Source organism: Aotus nancymaae, unplaced genomic scaffold, assembly GCF_030222135.1.
Source record: "Aotus nancymaae isolate 86718 unplaced genomic scaffold, 86718_ANA_hifiasm-v0.15.2.pri h1tg000022l_1, whole genome shotgun sequence".
Lineage (NCBI taxonomy): Eukaryota > Metazoa > Chordata > Mammalia > Primates > Aotidae > Aotus > Aotus nancymaae.
In genome coordinates this window covers 25,279,640-25,294,279 of record NW_026988435.1, presented here as the reverse complement: position 1 = coordinate 25,294,279, position 14,640 = coordinate 25,279,640, and the positions used below count along the sequence as shown (strand labels likewise).

The 14,640-nt window shown below is 36.6% G+C and overlaps 1 long non-coding RNA gene across 1 annotated transcript in view; it reads left to right on the top strand.

The window, feature by feature from the left end:
* Positions 1-1,327: 1,327 nt before the first annotated feature.
* Positions 1,328-14,640, top strand: part of LOC105732780 (uncharacterized) — a 150,269-nt gene continuing 136,956 nt past the window's right edge. Inside the window, exon 1 of the long non-coding RNA XR_010343900.1 lies at positions 1,328-1,471. This is a non-coding gene — a long non-coding RNA (uncharacterized LOC105732780). The remainder of the gene's footprint in view (positions 1,472-14,640) is intronic.

The following is a 14,640-nucleotide window of genomic DNA, read 5'->3' as shown; positions in this document are numbered from 1 at the left end:
TAAACTTAAAAATATCATCAGTTGAAGAATACTCTTTGAAATAAAAGTATTAGTAGTACTTATCCAAGCTTGCTTTTATTAAAGTTGATTTAAAAATATTCAGTTAGAAATATCATCTGTATGCATATATTTTATTAGTATAGGTTTTTCCTTGTCTGTGAAGCTAATGGCTATTTCACCATAATGTACTTAGTTTTTCTAAGTATAGTGATGTTTTATAAAGGTAATAATTACAATGTGACATGTTCTGATTTTTCTAATGAGATACTGCCAAAGAATTATTCAGGCCTGGGCAATTTAATTTTTAAAATCGTGTTCAGATATAAATGATGCATCTAATACTTATCTATCTCTTATAATATGAAAGGAGAATATGTTCTAGAATATGTCCCACATGGATACAATATAATGACCCTCAAATAAAATAGACAAAGCCATATGCAAGAGATTTTTCCATGAAAAATATACTTCAAAAGTGTATTTGACAGATTATCTTCTACATCTGTATTCTTTGATATCCCATGAAAGTCAATTCACATGTAAATATCAAGCTTCATACAATAGTGAAATACATTTGACTACTATTTAAATGTACAAAATAAAATAGAATATTTCTAATCTCTTCAGACTTTAAATGATTGGACTAAGCAAAAGAATTAGAAAGAACTAGTGGTTTATGTAACACACATTCTAATGCTTGTGAAAGAATGTTTTTTTTCTTTCAGACCAAAGCAGGAGCGATGATGAGTTTAGGTTCAGGGAAACTGGAGTATCTGCAACATCCCTATCACACAGCTATTCCCCCTGGTCTGCAGCTAAGACTCTCAGGCAAGCTTGGCATAACAGTCTATTTCATTTTGCTATAACCATATTTTCTTTTTTTAATTTGCTAATTAGTCTACTACCTAAATTTCCACACAATTCTCATGGAAATAATGTGAAATAACTTGTAGAATATTTTATGTAGGCTCCTCTTCTCAATTTTAACCATTTTAAGAATTTAATTATCCTGATTCAAAATAATTTGAAGTCATTTGTGTGATTACTTGTATAATTTTTAAAAGTTATTTATACTAGAAAAATATAAGTACTCTTATTTTAATATTTTTCTAATATTAATATGCATATACAATAGGAATTATTAAAATGAATTTTAATTTCCATTTTCAATCATCTCCCATTGAAGGCTGAATCATGAGGAGATCATCTCCAAGGAGGTGGAGTATTTGATCCCTTTAGAAAGGCAGTGATTTTGAAATTCAGGTTTAGACAAAAAGATATTTCAAGCTCCTGAAGAACAAGTTTGAAGGATTCGGAGTAGAGAATTGCACCCTGGCATGATGACTATGCCAGCTGGACTGTGTGATTTTTGTTCTTTACTAGAAGGATAACATGACATAGCAGAAATAGTACTGCCTTTTCTTTCTGGCATGGATCAAGAGAAGAGAGAATACAAGAAAACAGACAGAAGGTAAGTTGACAAAATTTTTAGTTCTCTTCTCCCATTTCTTGGTTTGCTGTTTGATGCTTTGAGCTGAGGAAGAAAGCAGAGTGGTTTTGACTATACAGCGCAGCTGAATACAGGGATGGGATAACTTTTTATGGTAGTCCTGCACACAAGACATGGTGTCATAGCTTGTGGTACAGAGATGGTTGAAGGCTGTAGCAGAAACTCAGGAGTCGGTAAACAAGGGACAGTTAAGGGATGCAGGGCCTGTTTTTATAAATAAAAATGTACCAGAATGCAGCCACATCCATCATTTTATGTAGCTGCCTTTGAGCTTCAAGGACAGAGTTAATTTTTTTGCAACAGAAGCCATTTGCCAGCAAGTGTAAAATTAATTATTCTCTATACCTTTAACAAAAAGTTTCTAACTCCTATTCTAGAGCTTTGACAGGGCACAAGGTAAGGTCCAACCTGGCAGTCCTGAGCAAGCCTAGATAGAACAGGTCACACATTAGACCACTGCCAGAAATTGCCAGATATGGGAGAGGTGTTCTTGGAGCAGATTGTGCCTCAGAAGCAGTGAAGTATGACACAGGTTTCTGCTGGCTTCCCAAGGCCAGCTGTGTACATCTCTTCTCAACAACTGAGTACTGGAAGGTTTAGAAGTGATCATAAGAGTATTTACACCATGGAAACCGGCGAATGCTAAAGTCAGATTTTTGTTAGTGTATTTTTCAGAGAGACAGTTTTCAATCCTTTAGTAGCACACCACTCACTGCTCAGAAAACCGAGGAGGAGGCAGAGCTCACAGGGTTTATGGTTATGCAAGGATCTCACTGATATGCCAAAACCCGTCTTAGAGAAGTGCTAGAGGAAGGGCAGACATCCAAGTGAGTAAGCATTTTTATTTAAAAATAAGAATTACCACTGGGCGTGGTGGCTCAAGCCTATAATCCTAGCACTTTGGGAGGCCAAGGCGGGAAGGTCATGAGGTCAGGAGATTGAGACCATCCTGGCCAACGTGGTGAAATCCTGTCTCTACTACCAAAAAATACAAAAATTAGCTGGGCATGGTGGCGCATGCCTGTAGCCCCAGCTACTTGGGAGGCTGAGGTAGGAAAATTGCTTGAACCAGGGAAGCGGAGGTTGCAGTGAGCAGGGTTGGAGCCACTGCACTCCAGCCTGGAGCCTGGCAACAGAGTGAGACTCTGTCTCAAAAAAATAAAAAAATAAAAAATAAAAAGAATTACTACCCTAGCCTATTTTTTAAAACAGATGTTTAAAAGTCATTGATTTAGCTAATTGTTCATTTATGCGTTTCTGTTATTCTGCAACTGGGTTCCTGAGCCAAACCAAACCAGTTAATGAAGTTGTTTCTACACATAAGATTTTAGTAATAGAACATTTCCAGATGCATGTTTATATGTGAATATACATTAAATTTCATTAAATGTGAAATATACACAAATTTTATTTTCTTTTTTTAAAGCTTAAATACAAGTAATGTCTTTCACAATATTACTCTTTGATCATAATTTAAAAGTAAATCCATACATTTTATCTTTTTTTCTTTGTATAGTTTTAGCTATTCCCTCCTAATCCCTGTTTTCAACATTTAAGATATGTATACAAGAAGAAATTAGGGGGATTTACTACCATCCATGAACTGGAGGCTTTCCAACTTTAATTCCTAATGCACCAATGTTATAGTTTCTCTTTAATACATTCATGTAGATTCACCTTTGCAGCACACAACACTCACACTTCCAGGACTTCAAGGATTCCTCTGTGGAAAAAGTTCTGTATTCACATGTTGACAAACTTCAAACAGCTAGTAATAGAGATATGAAAGCAAAAATGTAGATTTTAAAAATATGGAGAATGAGTTCACAATGTAAACACACATATTTGAAAAGTGTTTAAGTATAAGTGAAATCACAGACAATATGGCAATCATCTGAAAGATAATTCAGATACACAGTTGCAAAAAAAAAAAAAAAGAAAAAGTTCTTCAGAAGAACAAAGGGCTATATCACAATCAAAAAGTAATACATTGAAGTTCTCTGCTAGCTGAATATTATGCTTTTAAATCTGCATCTAAAGATCTGTGTGGTATATAAATTCCTCATCATATTTCCACATTGGGGATGGATAGCATTAATTCAATTATTTTTAATTGAAGGGCACTGGAATTCATTGAAATCTTTAAAAATGAAAGTTTCCAAAGTATTACAAAAGGCGATTATTCTGTTACTAGGCTTGTCTTGTTGTAGATTATTAACCACCTGAAGATAAGGCTCTTTTCTACCTAGGGATGATGAGAAAAGCTCTAATAATGCATTCTCCAAAATGCTGCACATTTGTAGTCTATAATTTCATAATTCATTTTTTCAAGTACAAGTTGTATATACATCATATCTGGCACAGTAAACAAATTTACCTCTAATTATTTAATTTTAAAACCACAATTTTTGCATTTTTTAATAAAACTTTTAAAATTTTGACTTAAATTTACATAGTTCCAGAGCTCCACATGGCTGGGGAGGCCTCGCAATCATGATGGAAGATGAAAGGGCACATCTCACATGGAAGCAGACAAGATGAGAAAGCCTGTGTGGGGAAACTCCTCTTTGTAAAACCATCAAATCATGTAAGACATACTCACTACCATGAGAATAGCATGGGAAAGACCCACCCCCATGATTCAGTTACCTCCCAGCAGGTTCTTCCCACAACACGTGGGAATTGTGGACGTGAGATTTGGGTGGAAGCAGAGCCATATTATATCATATAGATTTTATATGGCTTATCTATTTTATAAAGTTTTCTCCTACAAATGTAACACATCATGCTATTTATTTTTAAAATAAGATCATGCAATATAAATATTAAGTATCATCTTGACAAATAGCAATCAAAATCTTGCATTTCCCTACTGGGATCAAGGAGATACTCTTAACGCAATTTAGAATCCCAGGTAGTTGGCCAGGTGTGGTGGCTCATGCCTACAATCCCAGCACTTTGGGAGGCTGAGAGGGGTGGATCACCTGAGGTGAGGAGTTCAAGATCAGCCTAACAAACATAGTGAAACCCAGTCTTTACTAAAAACACAAAAAATTAGCCAGGCATGGTGGCAGGCACCTGTAATTCCAGCTACTCAGGAGGCTGAGGCAGGAAAATCCCTTGAACCCAGGAGGCAGAGGTCACAGTGAGCCGAGATCACACCATTGCACACTCCAGCCTGGGTGGTGAGAGCAAAATTCTATCTCAAAAAAAAAAAAAAAAAGAATTCTACATAGTTAACAAAGACAAATGCATGCAAATTTCGGCTTTGAGGTTTTGCTTAAAATTTTCTTTCTCATGTTTCAAAAACTTAGAATTTTCTTCATATTGTTCTGTAATTTAACCCTGTATGTAGTAAATGTTTTCTTGGAAGTCTCCCAAACAGAAGGCTCTTAGACCTTGATATCAATGATCATCATTCTAATCTAACAAGCTTACAACTCTAAATTCTGTGACATTCTAAATTCTTCAAAAGTAACACAAATTCTCTCTTTGTAAATGAGATCACCCAACAAGTTAGTAGAGAATCCAACATTTTAAAATTCTCTGCATCCATTAAATGCCCCTTCGTTAAACTTAATCTGCATTTCAAACATAATAATTATTATACTCCTTTGGACCTGTTGTACTCCGGGTATAAGATAGTGGTCCAGGAAAGGGACAAGTTCTATATTTTTGCCAAGACATTTTAATCATTACAGAGGAGTTTTTCTTTTTGTTTTGGTATCTATGACTACTTCTCTCTGTGTGTGTGTTTTTTTTCTCTCTTTCTCTTTCACGTTTTCTGCTATAGTTTCTTATTAATATTTTCAGGCTCTTCACATGTGAGGGGATCAATTTATGATAATGTGTCTTTTATAATTCCATCTTCTACAAAATACAGTGTTTCCATCTGTTTATAAAATTTGTTCAGGTTGTCGCTTAGATTGGGAGGGGAAGGATGGTTTCAGGATAAAATTGTCCACCTCAGATCATCAGATACTATTAATAGATGCTCATAAGGAGCGCACAAGCTAGATACCTTGCGTGTGCAGTTCACAAAAGGGTTCGCACTCCTATAAGAATCTAATGCTGCCGCTGATCTGACAGGAGTCAGAGCTCAGGCAGTAATACTGGCTTGAGGCAGCTCGCCTCCTGCTGTGCGGTCCATGGCCTGGGGGTTGGGGACCCTGAGGTCTTAGATGATTCAGGATATATAGGATTCCAGGAGCCATCAAGAGAAAGTGGAGCTTTTGGTTAATCTTGTGGGGTTATCCGTTCTACTACTTAGCATACATTAAGAGATTAAACATGTTTAACTTAAACTGAGCATGGTAAGGTTTTCTTTCAAAACTTTAGACAGCAGAGCATACACAGAAAGTCCAGAAAACAGAGGGACCAAATTAGAGCACATAGGAAAAAAATGCCTTGTTCTCTTCCCCATGTTCTCCTGCTCTCCTTCTCTCTGTTGGTCTATCACTCATTCTCTCTCATTGTCTATCTGTCTTGTGGTCTATCTCTTAAAGAGAGGTTAGGGTAAAAGAGACCAGGCAGAGAAACAGACTGAATCTATGATCCCTACTTGAAATGACAAAATCTTTTCTGAATAGAGGAAAATGCAGACACAGAACTTTGTGGCGGGTCATGTGGTTCACGCCTGTACGTTGGGAGGCCAAGGCGGGTGGATCATGACGTCAAGAGATAGAGACCATTCTTGTCAACATGGTGAAACCCTGTCTCGACTAAAAACACAAAAAATTAGCCAGGTGTGGTGGCACATGCCTGTAGTCTGAGCTACTCAGGAAGCTGAGGCAGGAGAATGGCTTGAACTCAGGAGGCAGAGGTTGCAGTGAGCCGAGATCGGGCCACTGCACTCCAGCGTAGTGACAGAGTGAGACTCCGTCTAAAAAAAAAAGAAAAAGAAAAAAGAAAGATGAAAAAAGACATATATCTTTGCAATAAAATCTTTTAGCTGGCAAGAAGAGATAAGGATGAATATTGAGAAAAGGATGTCTACCAGTCAATCATACAGTTTGAACGCTTCCTTCTTCCTATAGCCTACCTCCACTGTCCAGAGATTCATACTTTTGCTGATACTTCCAAGAATTTGCCAAACTCTTGCTAAAAAAGACAATAGATCAGATGTTTTTAGAACATGGATTTTGTCATTTAATTAAGATATAGAAAGTGGTGGTGGGATTAATCACCAGCCTGAAGCATAGGATTACCACTGACAATTACAATGAATGTAAACATTTTAAACAAAATTCTCCTGTGTTTGGATACTTACTTCATATCAAAGTTTTAACTACATTAAAAATTCCTTATGCAAATACCTTCTACATACATCTTTATAAAGCCTCTGATTATTTCTATAAGTGAGATTATTAAAAATAGAGAGGCAAACTGTGTGTGAGCTCTTGAGACAGACACCATGGTGTTGAAATCTGGCTCTAATACATATCAACTGTGAACCCTCAGTTCATTTACTTAACCCCTCGGTACCCCAGTTTTCTCATCTGTAAAAGATAAATGAGAATAACTACGTCATAGACTTGTAAAATTATACAGGTTAGTATTTACAAAGCATGCAGAGTAGTATTTTGACCACAGTATAAATAAGTCAAAAGCATATTTTAATATTTTAATATGTGTTACTGAAACATGTTCCAGAAATTAGTTACAGTAGTGTTACCTTTTTAACACATTTTTTTTTTTAATTAGATTTTTGAGACAGTCTCTCTGTTGCTCAGGCTGGAGTGCAGTGGTATGGTCATAGCACACTATAGCTTCAGACCGCTGGGCTCAAGTGATCCTCCTACCTCAGCTCCTGAGTAGCTGGGACTACAGGTGTGTGCCACCACACTTAGAGACAAGGCCTCACTATATTGCCCAGGCTGGTCTCAAACTCCTGGCCTCAAGTTTTTCTCCTGTCTTGGCCTCCCAAGTGCTGATGTTGCAGTTGTAGTTGTAATTGTTTTCAACAAGCTAAATATGAAGGACCCATTTTCAACATCCTTAACACCCTTTATATGTTCATTTTTATTCTCCTTTTACAATATGGTAGAAAATATAATTATGTTCAGATTTACAAATCTTGGTTTTCAATAGTTTTTCTTTCATAATTTTTTCTTTACACTTTTTTTTATTTGCAGTACTATTTATTGTAAAAGTCAAAATAATAAAAGAGGTACGAATATTTTTTATTGCTTTTAGTTTTTTTTTTTAAATCTCCAACTTTCATTTTTTGTTCAGGGGTACAGGTACAGGATGTGCAGGTTTGTTACTTGGGTAGATATGTGCCATGGAGGTTTGCTGCACAGGTCATCTCATTACCTAGTATTATGTCCAGCATCCATTAGCTATTCTTCCTGATCCTCTCCCTCCTCCCACTCCCCACACTCTGACAGGCCCCGGTGTATGTCGTTCCTCCCATGTGTCCATTTAGCTCCCACTTATGTGTAAGTACACGTGGTATTTGGTTTTCAGTTCCTGCATTAGTGTGCTAAGGGTAATGGCCCCCAGCTCCACCCATGTTCCTGCAAATGACATGATCTCATTCTCTTATGGCTTTGTAGTATTCTGTGGTATATATGTGCCACATTTTCTTTATCCAGTCTATCATGGGTAGGCTTTTAGTTTGATTCTATGCCTTTAATATTGTGAATAGTGCTGCAATGAACATATGTGTACATGTGTCTTTATGACAGAATGATTTATATTCCTTTGGGTATATACCCAGTAATGGGATTGTTGGATGGAGTGGTATTTCTGCCTCTAGGCATTTGAGGAATCACCACACTGTCTTCTACAATGATTGAGCTAATTTACACTCCTACCCACAGTGTAAAATCATTCTTTTTTCTCCACAACCTCACCAGCATCTGTTATTTTTTGACTTTCTAATAATGGCCATTCTGACTGGTGTGAGATGGTATCTCACTGTGGCTTTGATTTGCATTTCTCTTCTCTTTGCCCCTTTATGGGAAATTTATGTGGGTTTTTAAAAACATATTATTCTGTAAAGCTCTTTGACTTTAGCAATAATATGTAATTACTCATCAAATGAATGGCAAATATTTTTGGAGCATTTTTTTAGATCTTTTTATCATGTCATTAAACCATATACATATTTTTTTCTTTATGATCTCTTTTCCTTCATGATTTCACTTTTATCATTAGATATATTCTGATCTCAATATTAAATATATATTCATTTAAATTTATTTTTGGCTTCAAGGTTTTCAGTTAATTATGCTAATCTCTCTGGAATCTGTGCAATAATAAGACATGAGATTAGAGCATACCTTAATTGTTTTCTAATTAAGCTGTTATCACAACTTCTCTGATATTTTATTTAATCACTATCATTCGTTTCTGTCTTATCATGACTGTCTCATTAAGTTGTGTACCAATTCAATCTCATTTCTAAAGGTAAAATAAAACTTTTTAACATTACTATAGCTTTGTAGAATATAATTTGATTTCTGAAAAGAATAATTTTTTTTCCTCATTCTTATTCCTTTTTCTTTAACTTTTCTTTTTTTCTTGAGATGGAGTCTTGCTCTTCTTGCCCAGGCTGGAGTGCAATAGCACGCTCTCGGCTCTCCACAACCTCCTCCTCCCGGGTTCAAGTGATTCTCCTGCCTCAGCCTCCCAGGTAGCTGGGATTATAGGCATGTGCCACCAAGCCTGGCTAATTTTTTGTATTTTTAGTAGAGATGGGGTTTCTCCATGTTGGTAAGGCTGGTCTTGAACTCCAGACCTCAGTTGATTTGCCCACCCGGGCTCTGAAAGTGCTGAGATTACAGGCGTGAGCCACCGCGCCTCGCCCTTTCCTTTTCTTTCATACTCCTCTCCTTACAACAATGACGTAGGCTAGTGTCCTAATCCTGTTCCTCTTAAGACCTGAAGTTCTCTGTCCTTGAAGATTTCTGAAAAGATTTGCCTTTCTCGTTAACAACAACAATAATTTTTTAAAAAGGCAGAGAGAGATAAGCAGACAGAGATCCACATTTTTAAATGTTGGATTTGACTTAATTTTTTGAATATTGGCTGCCAGGTCTACAGGATGGCTGTTCCGTTAATAAGAGAATGAAGCTGACCCAGATTCCTGAATTGCTGAGAAGCGGAATTATCCAACCCTTGAACCACCTACTATTGATATATTTTAATATTGAATAATTAAAACCAACAATAATACATCCAGCTTTTAAGAACATCCTAACTGGTTTATTTACTGGTTTTATTAAACTGAGATGTCTTTACTGAGCCAGCATTTGATTTAATTTTCCCCTGATTTTTACCAAGTAAAGACAATGTTCTTAGATCAACTTCAGGTTCTCTCCCTTATCTTATTTCTGGTCTCATTTCTGGCTGTGTTTTTTGTTTGTTTGCTTTTAATGGAGTTGCATATTCAGATTTACCTCCTTTCAATTCCATATAGCTTTATTTGTCATCCAAACAGTCATTTCTAGCTAAGGCATCCTTTCTACTCATTCCTTCCTATTGAAATTCTCTCTGGTCTTCAAGAACAGTCATGCATTCCAATAATTTATGAACGTACTTCTTACAGCATAACTGAAATACAATTGTTATGCTAATAGAACATAATTGGAGTCCACTTGCTCAGCACAGTAAAACGAGGTATCTACATGGAGGTTTGCAGCAATAGAAGGAAAGGCATTTATTGCAAGGAACCCAGCAAAGAGAACTAGGCAGCAAAGTGCTCAAATCCTAACCTTCCCAATGGCTTGCAGGCAAGCGTTTTTAAAGGCAGGTATAAATTTCAGGAAAGCGGAAGCTACAGGCAAAATCATAAATCAGTAAATGGAGATTACACATTAGTTTAGGCCTAAAAGGGTGGGATATTTTGAAGCAGAGATGTTGGGGCTTACAGGTGGTAGATAGAGTCTAAGATTTTCTGATTTGCAGTTAGTTAAGGAAGAGAAGTTTTGTTTAAAAATTTGGGGTCAGTAGAAAAATATTAACTGGCTGGGGGTGGGGAGTGATTTCTCCAATCCCCTCAGGAAGAAATTTAGAAAAAAAGACAATGGTTAAAATTCATCTTCACTTAGCCCTTATCTGTGCCCATGCATGCTTTGGTGAAGGTCTCAGCGGAGGTCCAAGTTTCTGAAAGGCAACTCCGGGACATACGTTAAGTTGTTATCCTTAGTTTCTATGAGGAAAGCAAATTATCTCCAGAACTCTAACTTCCTTGGCTATTGTTGTAAGCTACTATTACCTTCTTGTTTAACAAGCTATTTATTTAGTTCTGGGGCTAGCTTGGTACCTGAAGTTATCCTTGAGGAACTCAGGATTTTCTTTTATTTCCATGCTTGGAGGGCTTCAGGTTCCTAAAAAAGGGATTCTTGCTGTATTTTACAATGTTTCTTTATCCTGAACACCAACGGCATCTGGCTTCTATCATTCAAATGACAATTTCATATAAGAGGACTAAAACCATTACACACAGACACTGTTAGTTGTCTAAACTAACATGAATTTGCTACTCCACTGTTTGCAATTGACAAGAATTTAATTGTCCAAAAGCTTTTAACACAGGAAGATGAAGATGTTGCAGGGGCCAAGGGGAAGCTTCTCCTTTGCCCTCTGAAGGTTCACTGAAAATGAACTGACAACAAACAGATTTATAAAAGAAAGGGAATACAGATTTATATAACATGCAGAGACTGAGAAAATTAGAGAAGAATGATTATTCAATAACCCAATGAGTTCCAGAAGCTTATATACCCTCCTTCATAGGGAAAGAGGAGATAGGTGAGGCATGTAGGCATAAAAGATTTTCAGGGGAAATGAATGAGCCCCAAAACAATGAAAACAATGACCTGAGACAAAATCTTTCTGAGCACTGAAGGAGGTGACTGGTAGGTGAGGGGCTGAACTTCACTGGGAACAAAGGTTTTCTTATTATGCAGATAAAGCCTACCAGGTAATCTCACAGTGAGATGCTCTAAGAAGAATAGATACAAATATGTCTGAGTATGGGGAAAACTCCCAGTCTCCTCTTCTCCTGTGGGTAATCTTTCCCAGTTATTTGTTGAGATCCCCGGAGAGGTGATGTTAAGACAATAGCATTTCTTTTGGAAAGTTTTCTTAGATAAGAAAATTCCAAGAACGGTTTATCTCACTGTTTTCCTAAAGAAGATTGGAGACAGGGAGGTGGGGGGAGGTCAGAGAGAGGCCTTTAAACACCCTTTTTAGCTCAGCATGTCAAAGTGTCATACTTGTGGGTATTGTTTTCTGAGCCAGCACTGTAATAACTTTACGGTTTGCTTAAAAACTTCCTGACTGTCCATTTATCTGAACAATAGATGAGTCTACTTTACCTCCTCTCTCAGAACAATATATGTGGAAATCAGCTGAATAAACAGATCTTTATAGTTCAAGATTTACTTAAAGCTGTTCTTTCATTGTGTTAATGAATTCTAAACTATTATATAACAATCTTTGCCCAGTTCCAAACAGGCCCTGTGCATTGGAAGTACTGGGAAAATATAATTAAAAACAAAATCATCTCTCAATGTAGAATTCCTTCCTTCAAAGGTAGTAGGGAAAGACAACTTTCATTATTGAATAAGCATTAAGCCAGAATGTGATGTGCGTTGCAGACAATCCATTAAAAGATTGCAAAGACAAAAAGAAATCTCACCCTTTTATATAGTCAGGAACACACATATCATTATACACATACACTCCTTGACTTCTAGTGTGGTTACTTTCCAATAAATTCATCATAAGTTGTAAATATTAAAACTCAAAAATGCACTTAACACAGCTAACCTGTTAGCAGTGGTGAATCTGTACGGGTCTGCACAACCTCAATTCTTGCATCCTCAGAAGAAAGAATTCCACTGAAGGGTATGGGGCAGAGTGAAAGATGGAGACAAGTTTCAGAGCAGGAGTGAAAGTTTATTTAAAATGTTAGGGCAGGAATAAACGGAAGTAAAGCATACTTGGAAGAGGGCCAAGTGGATAACTGGAGACAAGTGCACAGCTTGGCCTTTGACTTGGGGTTTTACACATTGGCAATCTGTATACGTAGTAGCCTGCCAGCGCTTGGGAGGAACTGCATGTGCAGTGTGTTTACTGGAGTGGTGCACATGCTTACTTAAGGCATTCTTCCTTTACTAATCAAGTATTCCTAGAAGAAGGCCATATCCCAGTTAAATGTGGCCATTTTGCTTCTTGTGCAAATGTTTAAACCCACTCACCTAGCTCCTGAGATTTCATCGGGAAGCAGCTGATTACTAGCTTTACGTGTTTCTATCTATTGGGAGACTGCCTTTCCCTGGTGCCAGCTGTGACCAATTATTATTTTAGAAAGGTCATGTAACAGCCACGTGACCATCACCTGATGATTGCCAGACATTCCCGTTTGGAGTTCGGGGGGTTTTCTCCTGTCCTGCTCATGTCTGACTGACTCTCTCTCGAATCATAGCCTAGTCTAACCTACCTTTGGACAGAACATTTAAAACCAAGTCAACTTTATAATAAAGTGTTGAATATCTCACTTAATTTATTAAATGCCACAGTGAAAATGAAAAACAGAATGTTTGTATGAGTATTCACCATTAATACACACATATCAAAGTCAAAAAACTGTCAGTTGAACTGTTGTAAGTCAGGGACCGTTCCACTTTTCGAGATAAACATTAACTAGTTTTGAAATCAGAGAACTTGACAGCATCATTTGTCACACATAGTTTTTCTTGACTTTACCTGATAATTGGGGTTACCTTTAGATAAAGAAGAAACAAACTTTTCATATCCTTCTGACAAGAGGTAGTTTTGCAACTTGGAACGGGCTGCGCACTAAAGATATTCTCCTAACTTTCTGCAGAAGAGAAAGTGGTGCTTCCTCCCTTGATGTTTACCTTTCAGAGAGATGGTTCCCAGTCCTTTAGAAATACATTCCTAGATCACAAAGCAGACAAAATGCCATTCTGGTCTTCAAAATGATTTATATACATTTCAAAGAGAGAAGTAATTACTTAAAATTACATGTTTAATAAACAAAATCCTCAAAGTAAAAGGAGGGGAGGGAAATCTCTTCCCTTCTTTTCAACGTGGAAAATTTGCCTCTTACTCTTAAATTGTGTTTGCCCTTAAATGAGATTTTCCAAATCTTTTGAATATACTGCCATTGATGTCTCCCATTTGCGACTCTACTAAGCTGGTCAAGGTAGTAGTTGCCCCTAATGCAGAAAGAGTAAATTTGAATTTGATTTATACACAGGTTATTTTGATGGTATTTTTAGCCTCTATTGCTGGAAATAAACAACTGCTATCTTTTATTAATTTTTGAAACTATCATATACCCTCTAGTAGATTGTCAGCTACTATAGGGTAGAGAGTATTTTTGTGTCAATTTATATTTTATTTTAATTTTCTCTTGTGGTTAACGTACCCCATACTCACTTGACAGTCGGTGAATAAACATTCTTTAGTAGTCACAACAATGCCTTGTCCATATTTTGTGATGTGAATAGGATAAAATTAACTGACTCTCTCTGGTAGACAATTTATAATTATCTTTCATTACTCTGAACACAATTTGATCATAAATACAAACAAAATAGTATCTCTCATTTAGTACAAACTGAGAAAAATGACTGAAACAATCAAGTACAACATATCTTCCATAAATTAGTATTATTTTATCATATCTACAGTAAAATACATGCAAATTGTAGGTTTTAACAGACAGGAATTACTAGATTTCTTAATATACTTTCAAAATTATTTCTCACTCATTATGAATCCTTTCTAGTTCTGAGCCTTATGATTATTGACTGGTTCTTCATTTTCTAAAAGAATATGCGTTTTATAAAACACATCAGAGATGCCTAAGCCTGCATTCCTCTAAAATGACCTCCCAGAAGAGAGGTTTTGGAAAGATGTTAAGCCGTCTTCATTCCTAATTAACCCCCTACCCAGGCATTGTACAGTTTCTCAATCATAATAAATACCACAGATCTCTTCTTTTCTTTAAACATGCCAGGCGTCCTGCTGTTACCAGACAAAAGCAAGATGCTAATACAAAGTTAGCCATGACCTTTATCCTCTATCAGAGTCATCAAGCAGTAGCTACTTCAAGATCACAGATGAAATAGCAATACTTAAAGTGG